This window comes from Choloepus didactylus, chromosome 12 (genome assembly GCF_015220235.1).
Source record: "Choloepus didactylus isolate mChoDid1 chromosome 12, mChoDid1.pri, whole genome shotgun sequence".
Classification (NCBI taxonomy): domain Eukaryota; kingdom Metazoa; phylum Chordata; class Mammalia; order Pilosa; family Megalonychidae; genus Choloepus; species Choloepus didactylus.
Window position 1 is genome coordinate 73,987,341 of NC_051318.1, and position 22,089 is coordinate 74,009,429.

At 34.7% G+C, this 22,089-nt stretch overlaps 1 long non-coding RNA gene across 1 annotated transcript; it reads left to right on the forward strand.

The window, feature by feature from the left end:
• The first annotated feature begins 4,473 nt into the window (after positions 1 to 4,473).
• On the forward strand, positions 4,474 to 11,395 carry LOC119506989. Its single transcript, XR_005211087.1, has 3 exons — positions 4,474 to 4,571; positions 5,160 to 5,324; positions 11,265 to 11,395. It is a non-coding gene; the product is annotated as an uncharacterized LOC119506989 (long non-coding RNA).
• Positions 11,396 to 22,089: the final 10,694 nt, after the last annotated feature.

The window sequence follows — 22,089 nt, forward strand, 5'->3', positions numbered from 1 at the left end:
TACAAAACAGAAATATATAAATTAATCATCAAGCATTAGCCATTTTATTCAAATAAATAATATTGAAAGATCAAGAAACATACTAACAGTAACTTTTGAGATATAACATAAACTCATAAGAATTATAATTTATGGAATGTACAAGTATGGAACTTCTCAGCTTTCTCTTTCAGAAGAAATGGTACTCCAAAGTTATTCTTCTGTAGCTGCCCCTAGGAAGCCTCACAGATTTCATGGTGAACTGTACATCTACGTTTTGCAAAGTGCAATGACAGTCAGTTCTATGGGATTGACTCTTTCAGGATCACCTTGTGTAGTGATGTTTGTTTTCCTTTTTTTTTCTTTTTCTACACATATCCATGTGCTTTAACTCAGACCTAAATCAGTTCTAACAATTGTCTCAGAGGCAATACTAAAAATAAAGTCATAAGGAAAACAATGTTTCATAGGAAACATTTAGGGATTAAGGGCATTTAAATATGAAGATTCCAGGACATTTTAGCTTCTATAGATAGAAAAAATATTTACTTATGTGTTTAAAGGGAGAAGAATCACTTTCTTTCTGAAAGGGTTCTTTATTACAATCCCACTACTCCTGTGATGTATTGAATGCTTGACATTGTTATAGAAAATCAATTGAATTCAATCTGCGAAAGTTGTGTTATATGCATTCAAACCTGACAGTTGCATAAATCAGTATTTTTGTAAAAAAAAAAGCAAACCCAAAACAAAACAAAATACATTTGTTTGCTTTCTTTAACTAGATGCAATTGCTGCTTTATTTTCCTTTGAACTACCCAGTAAAGTTGATCAGTGAAGAATATCTCTTTATAAAAGTCTGATTAAGAAAATTGTTTTCAAAGCTTTTGCATCTGTGAATTTTCCTACTTCATGGAAGAAGAAAGGTGGAAGTATACATATTTTTTCTTTTCTAGAAAAATATGACCTTTTTAAAAGAACAAATTTGAGCATTTAATGAAAACTTTTACAAGTGTCAATTGAGAATTCACAACTAAAATAAATAACTTAATTACTTTTGACACTCTTGTCCAGAATTATAGTTGAAAGTCAAAATTGAATTTGATATTTTTTAATGTCAAATGGATTTTGAAATTTAAAATTGAACTTCAATCATTATGTTTTTCTTGATGTTTTATACATGTAAATCCTTAAAAGTCACACTAAATCATTTCTGACTGTTACAAATTTAGTTCATCCTACGCATGACTTGGAAATACCTGCCTCCTTTTTATATCAGTGTTGTTCAACCCATGGTCTAAGGGTCTGCTTTATTCAGATCATCTGGCATAGAGTTGCTTTGCTTTCTTTTGTATTGTTTTGTTTTTAATACAAATTCATGGGCCTACCACAGATGTAAATTGTATTGTATGTACTAGAAGTCCAAATATCTGAATTGTTAACTAGCTTCCCTGGTGGTTTTTATGTTCACTAAAGGTTGAGAACCACAATTCTGTTTATTTACATGAACTGCTGTCTTGCTTCTCTTCAGTCTCTCTGCTTCTTACCCCTCTTTCAAGGAGACCTTCAATTCCCAGTACTTCCATGGAACAGTGTCTGACAGTCTTAGCCAGAAGTGCTTCCTTCCTCCGACTGCAATAATTTGTGATTTTTATCTATATGTTCTGCATTGCCATAAATAAGTTATATTATCTTGAAATACTGATTATTTGCATAGAAGGTGTATAATAAGCATTTTTAAGTATACAATGTAATAAGTATTGATATATGTATATACTCAGGGTACTGAACCTATGCATCACCCCCAAAAGGTGATGCCCCTTGTAATTTGCCCTTCTTTCCCTCTATCACATCCATAGGCAGTCAGTGGTCTTTTTAATTAGCTGAGGAGGATCATTTGTACCTTTTCTCATATTTCAAATCTTAGCTTTGTTTTCACTGCTTTTGATAAATTTTTACAGCATGTGCTATGAAATTATTGACTAAAATGTATATAATTTCTCCAAATGATATGTATTTATAGTTGACTTCTATATGTAAATATATTAAATTACTCTGAAGAACTATTTATTAGATTTAGAAGGAAATAGAGAATAAGGTTAAAACACTAACTGAATGTAATTAACTTTTAAGAAGATAGATATTATGCTTTGGATGCCATTGATACACTTGATATTTTTAGATACATTTTTATAATGACAGAACAATATGAATGACATTGTATATATGAAATGACTTAAATAGGTAGAATATTTCCAATTCAGCAAGTAATCATAATTATTTGGGAAATGCTTATTATATAATATTCATTAAGCAACACTGAAAATAATAGTTTCACTGTTTGATGTAAAGAAACCAAAATAGAAGAAATTTTATTCAAGAATGAAAACTTCATGAGAACAGGGGCTCTGTTTTCCTTATTCGTCATCACATATTAATATCTGCCATGTAACAGACATTTAACACTTATTTATGGAATAAATAGTGAATGTCCTTTTTAGTAGGAATATATGAATGATTAAATAAACACATAAAAACAACTAAATGAACCTGATTTGTTTAATTATATTGAATATGGGAAATGCTAATTATTAAACTAAAGAATCAAGCCTATCTTCTAGTTCATTTTTTTTTTTTCATTGTTAGGGAAATAAAATTGTGTTTTTATGTTTTCTAATTTTTAAAAAGCTTTTACCAAAAATAGATTAATAAAAGGGAGAAAATGACCTAGGTTAATTTCGTCATAGCATTTATCACAAATTAAAATATTCTTATTTATATATTTTTCTCCAGAGTTATTGCTCCCTTTAGCGTATCTCTCCGTGAGAGATGGAAACTTACACATGTTTAATTCAGAACCTAGAATCATCTTCACACACAATGTGCCCAGTATATGTGATTGAATGTCCTTTAAGAAAGACTAATGTTTAATTTTCTTCTGTATATTCCCAGAGCCTTTAACTAAGACTAACACATATTTTGTTCTTAATAAGTTTTACTGAGGAACAAATTAATGACTGCAAGTTAGGAACATTCTTTATATAGAGATATGAACATTAAGAAAATTTAAAATATACTTAAAATTACAAAAGCACAGATTATGGGTATTGATTTAGTGTTAGACAACTATGCAAATAAGAGAAGGGCTAGTCAGTAACTATTCTTAATTATTAATAATAAGTAGGCAATCATATCAAGATTGCTAGACATTATAATGGGAAAAATAGTGACAACTTTATGGTCTATACCAAAATAACTTATTGGAAGCTTGGTTCAGGTCAGGCTTAGAGGTAGTTCATGTGCAAAAAAGTCATTGCAATTACCCTGGCCAATTACCAAGGCCATTCTAGAGGCCATGTTTTGCTCCAATATTATAAGAAAGTGCCAAGTTAACAAAAAAAACAAATATTTTTAAAACAAGTAAATAAGAACTAAAGAAATCTAACCTATAGATCAACAACTGCCATATAATTTTTAATATATGGAGGTATTACACATTATTGGGAATATTGGCAAGTTAGAAATTAAATTATTTAGAGATAATGTTACTTGGATGTAATTAATTTGCACAAGGTATTATCTTGGCTTTTCTTGGCCAAATGTCATTCTAGCGCTCACTCTTCTCTCTAATTTCCTGATGAAAAAAAGTGGCAAGTCAATAAAAAATTACATTCAAGAAAACAAAAGTTATACCACCCCACCAAATATTTTCAAAAAGGTAATAATTGAGGTATTATGCTTTAGAGAATATTCACAATTTGGCAATTCAATTATTTAGATATAGTGCAAGCCCTGCTATTTAAAATGGATCCTTCTTCAATAAAATATCATTTAAATGCAATTCTAAAATATACTTGAAGAAGCTACAGTTCATATTATATGAAAGGATCACAATTGAAAGTGCTATTTAAAATGGATCCTTCTTCAATAAAATATCATTTAAATGCAATTCTAAAATATACTTGAAGCTACAGTTCATATTATATGAAAGGATCACAATTGAAAGTAATCTTTTATTTTTGAGGCATTTCATCATTTTTTACCATAAAAATTTGCTTTAAAATAAAGTGAAAAATAAATTACATAAGATTTAATACCATGAAATTGTCTTATTTTAATTTCCCTTATTGTGAATCAATTCATCTGGTATGGAAGTTAAGATCTAGGGCTCTAGAATCAAACAATCTTGGTTTGAATCCAAGCTTGTTCACCTTCTGTCTGTGTGGCTCTGTGTGAGTTTTTCTGTCTCTCTGTGTTGTAGCATCACCATCTGTAAAACCATCAAAGATATAGACATTCCTCAAAGTTGCTGGGAGGATTAAAATATTACTGCATTTTGAGAACTTAGTCCAGTACCTGGCACATAATAAAAATGTAGTTAGTAATGTTTGCTATCATTATGCACAGAAAATGAGACCAGGGCTACAATTTAGCTATTTATAAAGTTAAACAGGGTGGCTGTAAGTTGTGATTTTTTTTTTTTTCCCCATCTAGGTAATCTCTTTCCGTGGAAATTGGAATGTATTAGAATTAGGAAACCTTGGGAGCAATAGCTATGAAATTGATGTCATACTTATATCAACTCTCTGAAGGTAAATTTGCCAGGTAGTAGCAGATTAACTTTTGTTTTTAATAAATATGCCTTCAGGGTTTACATTTTCAAATCCATTTTAATTTATTTTGTGTTTAGCTGCACATTTTACATTTATTATCACATTTACTAGCCATTTTGTAGTAAATGTTATTTGATTGTGAATCTAACACTTCACTTTCCATAGATGCCCAGTAGTGCTGAGACCCCAAAATCTATTTCAAATAAGGTAAAAATTGTCAGGTTAAGAAAGAAATACTTACAAGTTTTTGTAGATTTTTAACCTATAAATAATTCCCCTTCCCACTTTTATATTACAGAATAAAATCCGGGTGAAATAGAAGTGGAAATTATTGTTGAGTAATTAATTTTCACACTAATGATTTAATTATTTTAGATTTTAAATTAATAAAATATGCTGTTTAATGGCACAAACCAGAAAATAGGACATTTTATACTAAAAAGTTTGTCAAAAATCAATTTGCTTATATCTATTTCTTCTTTCAATGCAGAGTAGAACATGTGTGAATCTCCATGGAAGCAAGGTTAATCACAAAATGGACAAACACTTTTTTTTTTTTTCCTTTAGGCATAACTAAATGCAATCTTACCTTTTTAATGTTCATATGAGAATGTCCTGACTCCTTGGAAACTATGCCTGCAAAGCATCAGTTCACCAATCATTAGCATCTGTGACTGACACTCCACAGATCTGCAGTTTTATGAGGCATAAAGGTTAATCTTGAACCCTTAGGTAAATTTTGAAAATTTCTTTGATCTTTGGAAGCCATGGGAGGACAAATAAAGTTCCAACATGGAATTTTTGACTCAGTATAGCCTTATGATAAGTCAACGGAGTGTTGAGAAATCTATGAATAAAAACTAATGTGCATGGTCATGAATATGGTACTGGGGAAAGATATGTATGACACGTAATAAAATAAAATCATAAAATATGGTGATTTTAAGAATCATTTGCATATTTTCATTGTCTTCATTTATCTCTCTCAATGTCTGCTTTTACAGATCTGCTAGGATATCTACAGTATCATAAAAGTCTCTGGGACAAATTATCAATTCAATTCATGAGCTTAAGAAATGATTTTGCTTGAGCCAATATGTTTTTTGTTTTTTCTTTTCATTTTTATTGAGATTCTTCAGATACCATACAATTATCGAAAGATCCGAAGTGTATAATCACTTGCCCCTGGGTACCCTCATACAGCTGTGCATCCATCACACTTAATTTTTGTTCAATTTTTAGAAACTTTTCATTACCCCAGACAAGAAATAAAGTGAAAGATGAAAAAAAAAAAAAAGAAAAGAAAAGGAAACTCTAATCCTCCCCTATCCCTAACCAACCCCCCTCAATTGTTGACTCATAGTATTGGTATAGTACATTTGTTACTGTTTATGAAAAACTAACTGTAGTATATAGTTTGTAATAGGTATATAGTTCTTCCCTATATGCCCCTCTATTATTAACTTCTAATTGTATTGTCATACATTTGTTCTGGCTCATGGAAGTGATTTCTAGTATTTGTACAGTTGATCATGGACATTGCCTACCATAGGATTCAGTTTTATACATTCCCATCTTTTGACCTCCAACTTTCCTTCTGGTAACATATATGACTCTGAGCTTCCCCTTTTCACCTCATTCACACACCATTTGGCGCTGTTAGTTATTCTCACATCTTGCTACCAACACCCCTGTTCATTTCCAAACATTTAAGTTCATCCTAATTGAACATTCTGCTCGTACTAAGCAACCACTCCCCATTCTTAAGCCTCATCCTGTATCTTGGTACCTTATATTTCATGTCTATGAGTTTACATATTATAATTAGTTCCTATCAGTGAGACCCTGCAATAATTGTCCTAATGTGTCTGGCTTATTTCACTCAGTATATTGCCCTCGAGGTTTTGTCATCAACCCATTTTTTTTTTAATATGGTTTTGCTCACTCACCATACATTCCATCCCAAGTAAATAATCAATGGTTTTCTGCATGGTCATACATTTATGTGTTCACCACCTTCACCATTATCTATATAAGAGCATCTACATTTCTTCCACAAGGCAGGAGGGAGAGTCAAAGAAGGTAGAGAGGCAAAAGAAAGAGGAAAAAAAAATGACAGCTAGGAAGCAGCAAAAGGAAAAATAGCCTCAAATCAAAGTAGAATAAAGAATCAGACAGTACCACCAATGTCAAGTGTCTAACATGCCTCCCCTATCCCCCCCTCTTATCTGCATTCACCTTGGTATATCACCTTTGTTACATTAAAGGAAGCATAATACAATGATTCTATTAGTTACAGTCTCAGTTTATGCTGATTGCATCCCTCCCCCAGTGCCTCCCCATTTTTAACACCTTGCAAGGTTGACATTTGCTTGTTCTCCCTTGTAAAAAAACATATTTGTACATTTTATCACAATTGTTGAATACTCTAGATTTCACCAAGTTACACAGTCCCAGTCTTTATCTTTCCTCTTTCTTGTGGTGTCTCACATGCTCCCCACCTTCCTCTCTCAACCATATTCATAGATACCTTTGTTCAGTATACTTACATTGTTGTGCTACCATCTCCCCAAATTGTGTTCTGAACCACCCACTCCTGTCTTCTATCACTGTGTAGTTCTCCCTTTAGTATTTCCTGTAGGGCAGGTGTCTTATTCACAAAGTCTCTCATTGTCTGTTTGTCAGAAAATATTTTGAGCTCTCCCTCATATTCGAAGGACAGCTTTGCTGGATACAGGATTCTTGGTTCGTGGTTTTTCTCTTTCAGTATCTTAAATATATCACACCACTTCCTTCTTGCCTCCATGGTTTCTGCTGAGAGATCCGCACATAGTCTTACTAAGCTTCCTTTGTTTGTAATGGATTGCTTTTCTCTTGCTGCTTTCAGGATTCTCTCTTTGTCTTTGACATTTGATAATCTGATTATTAAGTGTCTTGGAGTAGGTCTATTTATATCTCTTCTGTTTGGAGTACGCTGTGCTTCTTGGATCTGTAATTTTATGTTTTCATAAGAGATGGGAAATTTTCATTAATTATTTCCTCTATTATTGCTTCTGCCCCCTTTCCCTTCACTTCCCCTTCTGGGACACCAATGATACGTACATTATTGTACTTTGTTTCAGCCTTGAGTTTCCGGAGATGTTGCTCATATTTTTTCATTCTTTTCTCCATCTGCTCCTTTGCATGTAGGCTTTCAGGTGTTTTGTTCTCCAGTTCCTGAGTGTTTTCTTCTGCCTCTTGAGATCTGCTGTTGTATGTTTCCATTGTGTCTTTCATCTCTTGTGTTGTGCCTTTCATTTCCATAGATTCTACTAGTTGTTTTTTGAACTTTTGATTTCTGCCGTATACATGCCCAGTGCTTCCTTTACAGCCTCTATCTCTTTTGCAATATCTTCTCTAAACTTTTTGATTTGATTTAGCATTAGTTGTTTAAATTCCTGTATCTCAGTTGAAGTGTACGTTTGTTCCTTTGACTGGGCCATAACTTTGTTTTTCTTAGTGTAGGTTGTAATTTTCTGTTGTCTAGGCATGGTTTCCTTGGTTATCCAAATCAGGTTTTCCCAGACCAGAACAGGCTCAGGTCCCAGAGGGAAGAAATATTCAATATCTGGTTTCCCTGCAGGTGTGTCTTAGAAAATTGCTCCACCCTTTGATGCCTCAGGTCACTGTGCTTTTCTGCCCAGCAGGTGATGCCTGTTAGCCTATAATTCTTGACTGGTGTGAGGAGGTATGGCCGTGTTCCCCCAGGCTCTGGGGTCTGGTTCTGAATGGAAAGGGCCCCACCCCTTTCCTCCTAGAGAAGACAGACCCCCCAGGTGGAGGTCATTAGCATTTCAATGGTCTCACTCTCTGCTTGTGCTGTCTCCACCCTTCTCCCCTTCACAGCCCTGGAAACTGAAAATGACTGGGGCTTTCTCCACTGAGCCAAAAAAGAAACAGATAGTCCCCTTCAGACCCAGTCCAAGGCGACCCTCCGGCTCTCCCAGGTCAGTCGTCACCCAAAGCCTCTGTCTGTTTTTTGGGGATGCGTACCTGTAGTGAGCAGTTCACACTCACTACTGAAAACCCCAGTTGGAGCTCAGCTGAGCTATATTCGCTTGCTGGGAGAGAGCTTCTCTCTGGCACCACGAGGCTTTGCAGCTCGGGCTATGGGGGAGGGGGTCCCACGACTTGGTTCTGCAGGTTTTACTTACAGATTTTATGCTGTGTTCTCGGGCATTCCTGCCAATTCAGGTTGGTGTATGATGAGTAGATGGTCTCATTTGTCCCACTGCAGTTATTCTGGATTATTTACTAGTTGTTTCTGTTTTTTTTGTAGTTGTTCCAGGGGGACTACTTAGCTTCCACTCTTCTCTATGCCGCCATCTTGAGCCAATATGCTTTTATTTTTTGATTTGTTACAGAAGTTGTGGATTTACAGAGTAATAATAAATAAAATACAGAATTCCCATATACCAGCCTATTATTAACACCTTGCATTGATGTGGAACATTTGTTATGATTGATGAATGCATATTTCTTATAACTGTATTATTAACTGTAGTTCATGGTTTAATTTAGTGTTCACTGTTTGTCTGGTGTAGTTCCATGGATTCTTCTTATTTTTCATTTTTATTCTGTTCCCATATATTCAACCTAACATTTTCCCTTTTAACTACATTCAGATATATATTTCAGGCTTGTTAATTATGTTCACAATGCTGTACTACCATCACCACCATCCATTACGAAAACATTTCCATCACTGCAAATAGGAATCCTGTACATTATAAGACTTAACTTCTCATTCCCTATTCCCTAACCTATCCCCTGGTAAACTAAATTCTAGATTCTAACTGAGCTTGCTTATGTTTGCTTTATTTAAAGGTATTCGATATAAAAAAGGAATAAAAAAATCCTAAAAATATGACAAATTAACCAATATTTCACACAATAACTTACTGAGTCCTATGTTTGTATTGATGTCTTATATTTCTTTTTTAAATAAAAATGATGAGTTTTCTATTGCAACCATATGTGTCAGAAGAAAGGATTACGTTTCCTTGTCCAAGAACATCAAGGGGAACCTCCACCTCTGCAGACACACCTCTATTTCTCAGTAGTGGAGGTTATATCTAGTTAGATTTAAATGGGATAAGGAAAGAGTTTAAACCCATTCTTAGCTCTAGTGGTATAATCAGCCCTCAAGTCTCAAGGTATCCAGTTTTGTTTCTCTAATTTAATTCTAAGTGTCAGGTGGGTAATAGATGCTGATCAAGGTAATGGAGAGTTACTGTACACATTTATTCACTTGAAGAATTTGGCAGACTGCAAAGACTAGATGGCATCTGTGTTCAAAATATACTTAAAGCACAATCCATTCACCTTTGACCTTTCATTTACATTGAGTATGTTTTTCAAATATGGAGGAGATTCCACAATGAAAGCAAACCTTTCTCTTCACAACTCAGTGCAGCTACAGTTTTCTGGCCATGCCATATGATCCTGGACTCATTATAAAAACCCCAAATCAAAGTGAGGCAGATTCCCCCTTTGAATGAGAGAACTTCCAAGAATCATTAAAGTATGTGGGAAACCATAAAAAATTAAATAAAATAAAAAATAAAAAAATAGAAATAAAAATGATGAATAATAGTGATATCTAAAAAATAAAAAAATGTAATCACTCAGTAGTTTCTTTAATTCTCTCCAAAAAAGCTTATAGATTTTGACACTTGGTTTTTCTAGTACCACTTCTTATTATTAACTGGCACAATGATTGAAAACTTCAATCAAATTTTCTGCTCTTTCTCATAAACATTTTCCTAAAATATAACAATAATTTTTTATGGATTTTAGTAAAGTTTACATTTATTTTTTAATGCAGAAATTAAATATATAAATTATTGTCTGATGTCAAATCACACAAAATGGGACAGATCTGCAATGAATTTGAAGATTATGACTTAACTTGAAAAAGGTTTTTTTTAAAAATTCAGTTTTATTGAGATATAGTCACATACCATACAATCTTCAATGTGTGCAATCAGTTGCTCACAGTACCTTTATATAGTTGTGCATTCATTGCTGCAATCAATTTTTGAGCATTTTCATTACCACAAAAAAAAATTAGAAGAATAAAAATTAAAGTTTGATATAGGTTTTGTGACATTCATGCAATTTTGCAAGGCATTGGCAGAACTGCTAAAAAAAAGGGCTTCTTTCCAAGATTAGGTACAAGAGGTTTTTGTTAGTGTCAATAAATTCAGAAGACAACATCACTTTAAATCAGTCATCCATATCAAGAGTACCAAAGGATGTCTTTAATAAATGGACTTTCATTAAAGTTGCTACTACTTGTAGCACATCTTGCTAGTCTCTCTAAGTGTATTTATCTGTCAGTGGTTAGTACATCTTTCAGGCAACTCCAGATCATTCAGTAAGTGATATATTTAAGATATTATATATTTCCTATGTAAATACATTTTGATAAGAAAAGATTTTATGAAAGGGAATCTATCACATTCTACTTTACTAGAAATTATCCTCTTCTGACTTAATTAATGACAAGGTATTAATTGCTTTAAATTATTTTTTTATGGATTTTAGTAAAAATTAAAATTTTTTTATTTATAAAAAATTATTTGCTTTAAAATATGTATATAACATTAATTTCTTTGAAATACTTCATAGGTAAGTTGAAGATTCTTCCACTTCGAGAAAAATCTTGTTGAAAAGAATCATGATGCTACACTTGACCTAGAACACTGATCTAACCATCTCTTCGATTATGTGACCAATAGTTTCACTGGGAAATTAAAAAAAACAAAAACAATTCAACCTCATTTCCTGCTAACATTTACTTGACAAATTCATACAAAGACCAATTATTACAAGTAATAATTTAGCACCTTTCATTTTTCTCCAGTATCCTTTGTAATTGTTTTGAAAAGAGAACATTGTGCTGTATATGTAGAATGTATCTAATTTCCATATTCAAACATTTTATTTAATATGGGTATTGGTCAGAAGGAGAGACTCCTAAAGACAGGCCAACCCACTCCAATACAGGTGTTGGGGTTGCCAACAGAAGCACAACTCACACTGCACTGGAAAGAACAGTTTTACTCTCATAGAAAAGAGAGAAAGGTCTGCTTCACTAGTGGCTGTCGGCCCCCCATAGCCAGTAGGTTTCTGTCCATGGCTGATGGAGATGTTGTACATACAGCACCCCTTTCTTGTGTTTGTGTGTTGTAATGGAGGAACCCCGTTCTCTCTCTCTGCCAGGGACAGATATACCACCGGTGTATGAGCTAGATGTCATAAAACATACTCACCAGAGTCAGACTGTATCCAGTAAATATTTATAGGCTTAGGACAATACAGGAAGGAATGTCCCAGCAGGCCCCTTATTTACAAAGGGATTATGTTTCATCCTGCCAAGCTGACACACCTGGTCCTGAGCACAGATTGTATGCCCAGGGAAAGGGACTATCCTCTACCACAGTGGGCTTCAAGAATGTTCCAAAAAATGCACTTGGAAAAGACAGAGGACAGCATATCAGAATAATTATTCTAAATTGGAGTTCAGTGGTTGTGAGCAGATTATTCATTTTCTCATGATAACATTCCACATTCTCACCACTATAATATAGATTATTATATACATATAGATAATATAGATTATTAGTGTGTGAAATGTAAATAAACTAGAAGGATTTGTAAAAAGTTTTTATTGAAGAGGAAATTTCAAAAATGTTTCTTAGAAAAATATTTGAGGTATTCCATCATTTGTCTCCTGAGGTCACACTGACTTCATGGTCATAATAAATGTCATCAGCTCAGCAGCCTCTGCTTTTAAAGTCAAGCCAATAACCATGGACATCAGGTACCAAAAAGATTCCTGCTAAAGGCCACACACCATTGGTCTCTTGTCCCCCAACAAACTTCTCTGCCAACATCATCGCTCAATCTCCTGACTCAGAATCCAACCAGTCATTTTGGCTCCTTCTTAACAGTGTCACTGAGTTACTCACCAAGATTTTTGAGTTTTTCCTCATTTTAATCCTTGACTCTTTCAGTGCTTATTCATTCCTAACTGCTGTGGTGATAATTCAGACCCTCATTATTTCTCACCCAAAATACCATGATATCTGTTTAGCTATGTTCCCTGAATCTAGTCCTTTGAGCACAAATCTTCTCCTTAAACTTATAACAGAATGCTCTATGTATAATATGAATTATATCATGGGTAGTTTATTGTAAATTTTAAAAATAGATAACTGTTGAAATTAATTTATCCTGATGAACAACAAGAAATAATTTTAATAATAGTGTATGTTTCAGCAGACTATCTGGGCAGGGACTATAGAATAACCCCCATGATTATACCCTGTTTTAAGCATCTTCAACTCAGTTTTGGGTAGGTGAACCAAGCAAGCTCCCTAAGAATTTAATTATGGAAATCAGGAGATATGAGTTGGAGATGGAACCTATTACATTTTTTAGCCTACATGAATTAAGCCAATGGAATGAATGAGATCACATAGCAAATATATAAAGTAAGTTAAGAGATGGACAAAGATGAACTATGAAGGTGATTTATAGCAGACATCAACAACTCTACCCCAGTATCCATTATCCCTTCCTCTTTCCAGTAGTAGGAATGCCCCCCTTTTAACAGGGTACATGCCTACCAGGACAGGGACTATAGTTCTCACCCTCCCCGGCAACTGAGGTTGTTCATGTGAATGAATTATCACCAATCAAATGTATATAGAAGGAATGTATTGTTTCTCCTTCTATATTCTCTCTCTGTCGCTTTCCCACTATCACTCACTCACACACATGCACACACACACAAATAATGGCTTACAATATAAGCCACCCAATAGAGGGTTTTTTAAATAAAAAGTTGGAGAAATAATGTTTTAGAAATAACACTACAGAGTTAAGAAAATTATGGAAAGTATGTTGTTCTAGGCTTGGTGATACTTTAGTTTTCTGACTGAAAGATATGAAAGGTCATTTCTTTGCTCTTCTGACCCCTTGGTTCCATTAGCTGTATGGCTGCACTGACCTCCAAATTTTGAATGAGTCACTATGATGAATTTGGAAGGAATCAGGTAGCTATATCCACTCACTCATATCCACGTATTATATATCCTTTGCATTCCTGATTTCCACTTTATTATTAAAATCACCTTTATACTGGGGTCAGCTAGGCATCCAATTTTTTAAACCCAGAGCAGCTCTTTGTGCTTTGGTGTAGCTTACAATCTTTTGTTTAAATGTGGGTGAATAATTGTCCTCATTTGGGAGGCTCCAGTCTGGATAAGCATTTGTATCTGCTGAGAGTTAAGAGAAAATTAGACAGAGTTAGAGAGAAATTTCTGGGATTAGGGTACAGTTATGAGGGTTATTTATCAAGGAACAGGAATTTCAGAAGACTGCCTTCCTCCACAGGATATTTAAGGGGAAAAAATGGCTTCTTAGATGCATTAATTACTTGGGAGGATAAAAAAGGTGTTTTCAAAATGATAAAGTTCATTCAAAGTTTAGCATAATCAATGGAATGTATTTCCTCAAATTTTGTGTATTTCTCTTCATTTGTACTAATGTGATTTTAACTTTAGAATTTCAAGATATTCATGTTTCCTCTTTCCCAAATTCCTTATATAATCACTGTAAGCTCTGCATGTGTGTAAATAATTACATGGGACTCCAATGAAGTACAGAAGGTGTCAAGGGCTCTGGAAGGATCCTTGCTTCCTTTACATGTAAGAATGGGCTGTCGAAGCCCACAAATTGATATTGATTAGGTCTTTAGCCTCACTACAAACTTTTTTTGTCAAACACAATTTCTGTCAAACAATTTTGAGTGCTTTGAGGAGCAATTAACATGATAAAGATTTTAATGTAAATTCAAGTGTCTAATTTCTGAAGAAATCAGTGTTCCAACCCAGCTTAGCTCTAAGATCGAAGAACACAGCAGGCACAGAAGTGGACATGGGTTTCATTGGGGCTTACTGACAGGAGATGATGGTCTCACCATTGTGGTCAGCTGTGGAAAGTAAACCGTGCAAAAAAGAGGAGTGCCAAGAAGGGGAAGAGGGGGTTATAAAGGTTAGTGGCAGTGGAGTTTCTTGAGAGATTTGGTTACACAGGGTCTCACAAGATTTCGTTACCAACAGTGATTAGGGAAGGGAAGTTTTGATGCCTTCCCCTCTTAGGGAGGGTGGGGCCTGTTGCTTGGTCATGTAAGTGGCTGTGTGTATCTCATAATGGAGGAGGGGGCAGGGTCCTGGCCCTGGGTCTCCACAATCAGTCTGTTTTTCTTCTTGAAATAATTTGTGAATCCATGTCTTAGAAGCAGAGGAATTGTGCTTATAGTATCTACATCTTAAATTATCCTTGGATAATTGGTTGGATCTTAATTGATAAAGTTTTTAAATTGACATCATCACTGCATTAAATGCCAGTTAATATAATGCCAATGAACACAAATGCTAATAATGTTTTACTCATTTAGAATAAAGTAACATTCATGTTTAATAATCATTTGTAAAGTGGTTCCCTTAGAAAAAAGATTGCCTTTGACCAAAAGACTACCTCCTCTTTTGGGACACCATCTTGTGAGGGCTTTAATTAATTTCCTGTCTAACACATAAACCATACTCTCATGCTTTTCCTTGACTTCCAGTTGTCCAATGCAGAACTCACCAAGATTTGTTTTCCCACAATTCAGCTCAAAGTATGAATATTGCCAAGTTAATACATTTCTATCAATAAATTTCCCTTCCCGTATGTTTTCTAAACTCTTGTTTCAACTCATTCTCTTCTTCCAGAGTCATTTTGTAAGAAAAATAATCAAAATGTACACAAACATTATCATTCTATTTCCTGTGCATTAATGTACTATCACACTTTTATTCAAACACTGACTCAAACATTCCATCATCGCTTCAAAAATATCACCTTTGACTTCAAAATCTACCTTCCTAAATATCACCTGTAACATCTTCTGTCATTTGTTTTTCTTGCAAAGGGCACTGAATCCAGTGTAAATGACAGCCAAGTTCAAACTAAAATCCAGTGCTATATTTCATGCTCACAAGTAAAATAAAATAGATCTCCCGTGGATGAAAAATTGGCATTGTAGAAGGATTGATCAGGATTCAAACAGGAGCTGAACCACATATTCATTACATGACGTGCTGGTTTCAATGTATTATGTCCCCCAAAACTCCATTATCTTTGATGTAATCTTGTGTGGGCAGAGGTATCAGTGTTGATTAGATTGTAATTCTTTGAGTGTTTCTATGGAGATGCACCCCACCCAGCTATGGGTGATGACTCTGATCGGATAATTTCCATGGATGTGTTACCCCACCCATTCAGCATGGGTCTAAATTAAATCACTGGAGCCATATAAATGAGCTGACAAACAGAAGGAACTCAGTGCAGCTGAGAGAGACATTTTGAAGAGGAGCTACAGCCCAGAGGGACACTTTGAAGAATGCACTGGAAATGAGAGAGGAGCTTCAGCTTACAGAGACATTCTGGAGCTTGCCTTTGAAAGCAGACTTTTGCTCCAGGGAAGCTAAGAGAGGACAAATGCCTCAAGAGCAACTAAGAATGACATTTTTGAGGAGCTGAAGCCTAGAGAAGAACGTCCTGGGAGAAAGCCATTTTGAAAGCAGAACTCCAGAGCAGATACAGACCACGTGCCTTCCCAGCTAACAGGTTTTCTGGACACCATTGACAATCCTCCAGTGAAGCATTAGCAAACTAGAACACATGACTTTGATCAAGTTAGTTAAACCAAGTCACAGTTTTCTCATCTGTAACACAGGTCTAAAATAATAGAAACTATGCAGCTAATATTTATCTTCAACTGGGTTTTTAAAGTGAATTATGAATCATATTATCCTATAGAAAATATTTATATTACTTTTTAACTAATGAATTTAAACATGGGTGGAAAAATATGACAAATGCATATTATGCAAATTAAGCCTCAATATCTCATCATAAGAAATTGGGCAATAAATCTTTATTTGATAACAAATAGGTCAAGACTTCAGAGAGACCTTTCTTGAACACACTAGATTTTAGAGTCTAAAGATCTTTCCCCACCCAGCATATTCACTTCCTATCACATGCTTCTTTTTCATTTCCTTCAGAGCACTTATCTCCATCTGCAAGCATCTTCTTTCTTCATTTGCCACATGATTATCTTCTGAATCTCTCACTCCTTGGGGAGTGCATGGCACAGAGTGGTTGCTGAATACATATTTGTTGAATGAATCTTTTGTGTTCTGATGGGGAATCCAATTTTGCTATCATACTTATGAATTGAGCCGGATACCACCTGTACTTTACAAATATCTGGTTATTCATTTAACGTGTGTTTGTTGCACAGAATGGAAAGGCTATAAAAGGAATTTTTAACAATTTGTGCAGTAGTATGTGGTTCACACAAGAAGTTGAATGCTGTTTTGTCTTTTGTGACCTGCCACAATTTAGATGAAGTTCATCATTTTTTTTCTGTCTTATTGGTTTAAATTATTTTTGTGACTTTATGGGCTTGATAAGAGCTACTAACATAATTTTTAAGGTAGCATAATTTAATGTAACACTACTGCAATGATTTCCAGAATTTGCATTCTAATTGGCTCCTGAAAATTCCATCAATGTGGATGCAGGGGTTGCTTAAATGGAAGAAAAGATGGGTATGTTTTGCAGAATAGGAAAAAAGTGTTCCCCTGCTCCCCTGCACCACATCATAAATATATCATGTATAAATTCCTGCTTTGATAAAGTTTGGAAGCAATAAATAGCACGTTTTTAAGAGAGTAATTGTTGTCATATTTACTTGAGAAAACTTGCAGAGTTCAGATGGATACTAGCATTTTATTAGTGAAGTAATCATCATTTTAAATGCCTTAATGGTTACAAGTCCCAAAATATGTTATATCACAAACGAGTCTGTTAATATTTTATTCAATTCCATTAAAACTAAGTGTAACTCCTTTTAACATACCAAGCCATTATTCTTCTTCCTTGATTTTCCTACATTTTATATGTGTAGCTCAGTGTACCTCTTATTATTTCCTTAGGTATTTCTTAGCACTCTATACATATTTAGATTTCTTAATCTTTCCTAATAAGGCAATCTATCTTATTCTTTTTTTTAATATTTCTCTACTCTCTATGAACTCCATCTATTTTTTTCACAAACTGAACTTTTTCAGGAAGAAAAGAATGCTCTAGGAAAGCAATTAATTTATTCTCTACTAAATGCTTTTTTTTTTTTTTTTTTAAATTTTCAGCCTGGATTATGAGGTGATGTTTTCATTTCAATTCTGCTCTTACAGAATTGAATGAACACTTAAATGGTAACCCTATGACTGTAATATTCTAGGCATTTTAAATTTCTAGATTTTTATTTGATGAACCTGCTTGTTTTCTTTTCATCTAAGGATTCTGAGCTTAAATAAAGAATAGTGCTATTAATGAAAATATTAATTTTTTTAATGTTCACTCTTTGCTATCAATAGCCTAGTCCAATTAAAACTTCCCTCATTTCTATCATAGCAGACATAATTAAAGTTCCACAGAGCACTCAGTACACTGAATGAATAACAAAACCCACCAAGTGAAATCACAACAGAGATAAAAAGAAACTACAGAATTCTTCCAGAGAGAAACAAATTGGCCAATTACAATAAAACAAGCATCAAATTGCATCATATTGGTCAATAGCAAAATTAGACATGAGAAGACAATGAAATAAAACCTACATAATTTTGATGGGTAATTATTTTCATACTAAATGTCTAAGAGCATTTTCATAAATGCAAAGACTAAGAAGATTTATTTTCCATCTACCTATCCCTTATAAAGATGTGCTCCAGCAAAATAAAGGGATCAAGGTAAAAAAAAATAGATCAGGAAATTAGTGAAGGGAAGTCATGTGAACATCAAAGGAAATCTAGAAATTAATCATGCCAGGTTAGAGCAGGTATTTCCTGGAAAGGATGGTTACTCAATGGAATATCTTAAACATTAAAACATTTGGGAAAAATGAGGATAGAATAGCATTTAAGGGCAAGAAAAATAGCAAAGCCCTTAGAAACTCTGGGGCAGAGAAGATATAAATATAATCCCTTTAAAATAGTTGGATTTGCAGTAAAAAGTATGCATAATTGATACCAAACAAAAGTACAAAAGTACCATTCTCTGCCCAATGTGCTTAAGAACAGCCAATTAATGTCCCCAGGTTTCAAAGAAACAAAGAGTTTACTGCTAAGCAGGAAGCAGGAAATCAAAAATCTGTCTCCCTGAGTCTAAGGAGTTCAGGGATTTTATGGATTCAAACAAGGGAATCCATAAAACAATGGAGCTGTTTCCATTACAATAACAAGTATAAACAAGGACTAAGACTAGGCTAGAATAACCACCAGAATAGTAAGTATAAACAAATTTGAGACTAGGCTAGAATAACCATCACAATAGCAAGTAGATGCAGGGCTTATACTAGTTCAGGAGGTGTCAGTAATTTCAGGTATTAAATTTTGGTATTCTACAACATACTAGAAGGAAAAAAAATCTATATATTGATTCAGTAATCATAATCATTGGGTAATTCTTAACTCTAGGTTACATATTCAAAATTACATGGAGAAGGATAAGTTAGAGAATGTGCCAGGTGGTTAAATCTGAATATGATAAAACAAGAAAACTATAACTACTATGTAAAATTGACCATAAATAACAAACAATATGTCTTACAAGAAGAAATCAGGAGTGTAGTGTAGTGCTGGGAGAAGAAATGGGGGAGTGAGACAGAGGACTATAGATTTTCACTATGTCTTTTGGGAGTTGAAGTAGGCAGAACTCTAAGATGATTCCCAATGACCCTCACTCTTGTATTATCTTCTAGGCAGAACTCATGAATATGATGAGATAACACTCTATCTCATGAGAGGAAAAGGGATTTCTGCAGATGTAACCAGGGCTTTGGAATTAGGTAGTGGCTGAAGAATTTTGAGGAGCATAAGAGAAGACTAGATTACCTTGAAGAAACTTTTGTAGAAATATGGATGTTAAAGATGCTGCTAGTGAATGTTCAATAGGACACGAGGAGCATGATAAAGAAATACTAAATCCCTTTGGTGAAAGCCTAAACCGCTGGGAACAAATGTTAGTATAAACCTGTGCTTGGGGAATGCTGCTGCCAAGAGCTCGGAAGGAACTGAGGACCACATGACTGGAAACTGGCTGAAGAGGATCTTTTCTATTAGGTGACAGAAACTTAGATAAATTTTCTCCTGCAGTTATGTAGAAAGCAGAATTTGTAAGCAATGAATTTAAATATTCAGCTGAGAAGATTTCCAAGCAAAGTGTTAAAGGTATGGCCTGGATATTTTTCCTGCTTATGGTAAAATGCAAGGAAAGAGAGAATAATAGAGGAATGAACTCTTAAACTAAAAGGAACCACAATTGAATGGTATCTATGTGTTAATTATTTCAGTATTCTCTCTTGTTAAACAGAAATCTTTAATTTTAAAGAAACTATCACTCAAACCAATGTCACAAAGATAACCTATGTTATTTACAATTAACTGTAATATTTTTTCACTTTTAGATATTTAATTCATTTGCAAATCATTTTTTATAAATTCTGTTATTGATAATCCAGTTGTATTCTTCTCTCTGTGTTTCTCAATGCTAACTAAAAATTCATTATTTTTACATGGATTTGTGTTACCATCTTTATATTACTTTGCCATGTATACATAGAACTTTCACCAAACTATGTTTCCCATTCTTCATTTCTCTGTTCTTGGCCTACCTTTTTTTAACATGGCTTTGGAGCAAGGAGTTCAGGTCCATCCTATTTTCCTTCTTTCTCTTTTCCAAAGTTGTCTTTCCATACACAGTCCTTTAATTCTTCATATAAATTTTAGAATTTTTTTTCCCTAAGAAAGAGTTGAAACTTTGCTTTAAAAATGTGTACTGAAGATGGCAGCATAGAGAGGAGTGGAAGCTAAGTAGCCCCCTGGAACAACTAAAAAAAACCAGAAACAATTAGTAAATAATTCCGAATAACTGCAGGGGGACAAACGTGACCATCCACTCATCATACACCAACCTGAATTGGGAGGAATGCCTGAGCTCACAGCATAAAATCTGTAAGTAAAAACTGTAGATCCAAATCAGGAGACCCCTCCCCCACAGCCCGAGCTACAAAGCCTTGTGGTGCCAGAGAGAAGCTTTCTCCCAACAGGTGAATATAGCTCAGCGGAGCTCCAACTGGGGTTTTAATTAGCAAGTGTGAACTGCTTACTATGAAGTTTGAATCCCCAACAAGCAGAGGCTTTGGGTGATGACTGACCTTGGAGAGCCAGAGGGTTGCCTGGGACTAGCTCTGTTCCTTTTTCAACTCAGTGGAGAAAGTCTCAGCCATTTTCAGTTCCCAGTTCTGTGACCCAGACAAGGGCATAGCACAGGCTAAGAGAAACCACTGAAATGCTAATAACCTTCCCCTAGGGTGTCTATCTCCTCTAAGATGAAAGGGGTGGGGCCCAGCTCTACTACCTGCCTTTCATTCAGAACTAAAACCAGTCAAGAATTATAGGCTGACAGGGGCCACCTGCTGGGCAGAAAAGCACGGTGACTGGAGGCATCAGAGAGTGTACTAATAAAAGACACAACTTCAGGGAAACCAGATACTGAATATTTCTTCCTTCTGGGACCTTAGCCCATTCTGGTCTGGGGAGGCCTGATTGGGGTAACCAAGGAAACCATGCCTAGACAGCAGAAAACTACAAGCTACACCAAGAAAAATGAGGTTATGGCCTGGTAAGGGAACAAACTTGCACTTCAACTGTGATGCAGGAATTGAAACAACTAATAATAACTGAATTCAAAAAGTTTAGGGAAGATATGGCAAAAGAAATGAACCATATAATGAAAACACAAGACATACATAAGGTAGAAATTGAAAATTCAAAAAACCAACTGACGGAATCTATGGAAATGAAAGGCACAACACAAGAGATGAAAGACACACTGGAAACATACAACAGCAGATCTCAAGAGGCAGAAGAAAACACTCAGGAACTGGAGAACAAGGCACCTGAAAGCCTACACACAAAAGAACAGATAGAGAAAAGAATGGAAAAATACAAGCATCGTCTCTGGGAACTTAAAGACAAAATGAAAAGCAAGAATTTACATGTCATTGATGTCCCAGAAGGAGAAGAGAAGGGAAAAGGAGCAGAAGCAATAATTGAGGAAACAGTCAATGAAAATTTCCCATCTCTTATGAAAGACATAAAATTACAGATCCAAGAAGCGCAGCGTACCCCAAACAGAATAGATCTGAATAGGCCTATGCCAAGACACTTAATAATCAGATTATCAAATATCAAAGATAAAGAGAGAATCCTGAAAGCAGCAAGAGAGAAATGATCTATCACATACAAAGGAAGCTTGATAAGACTATGTG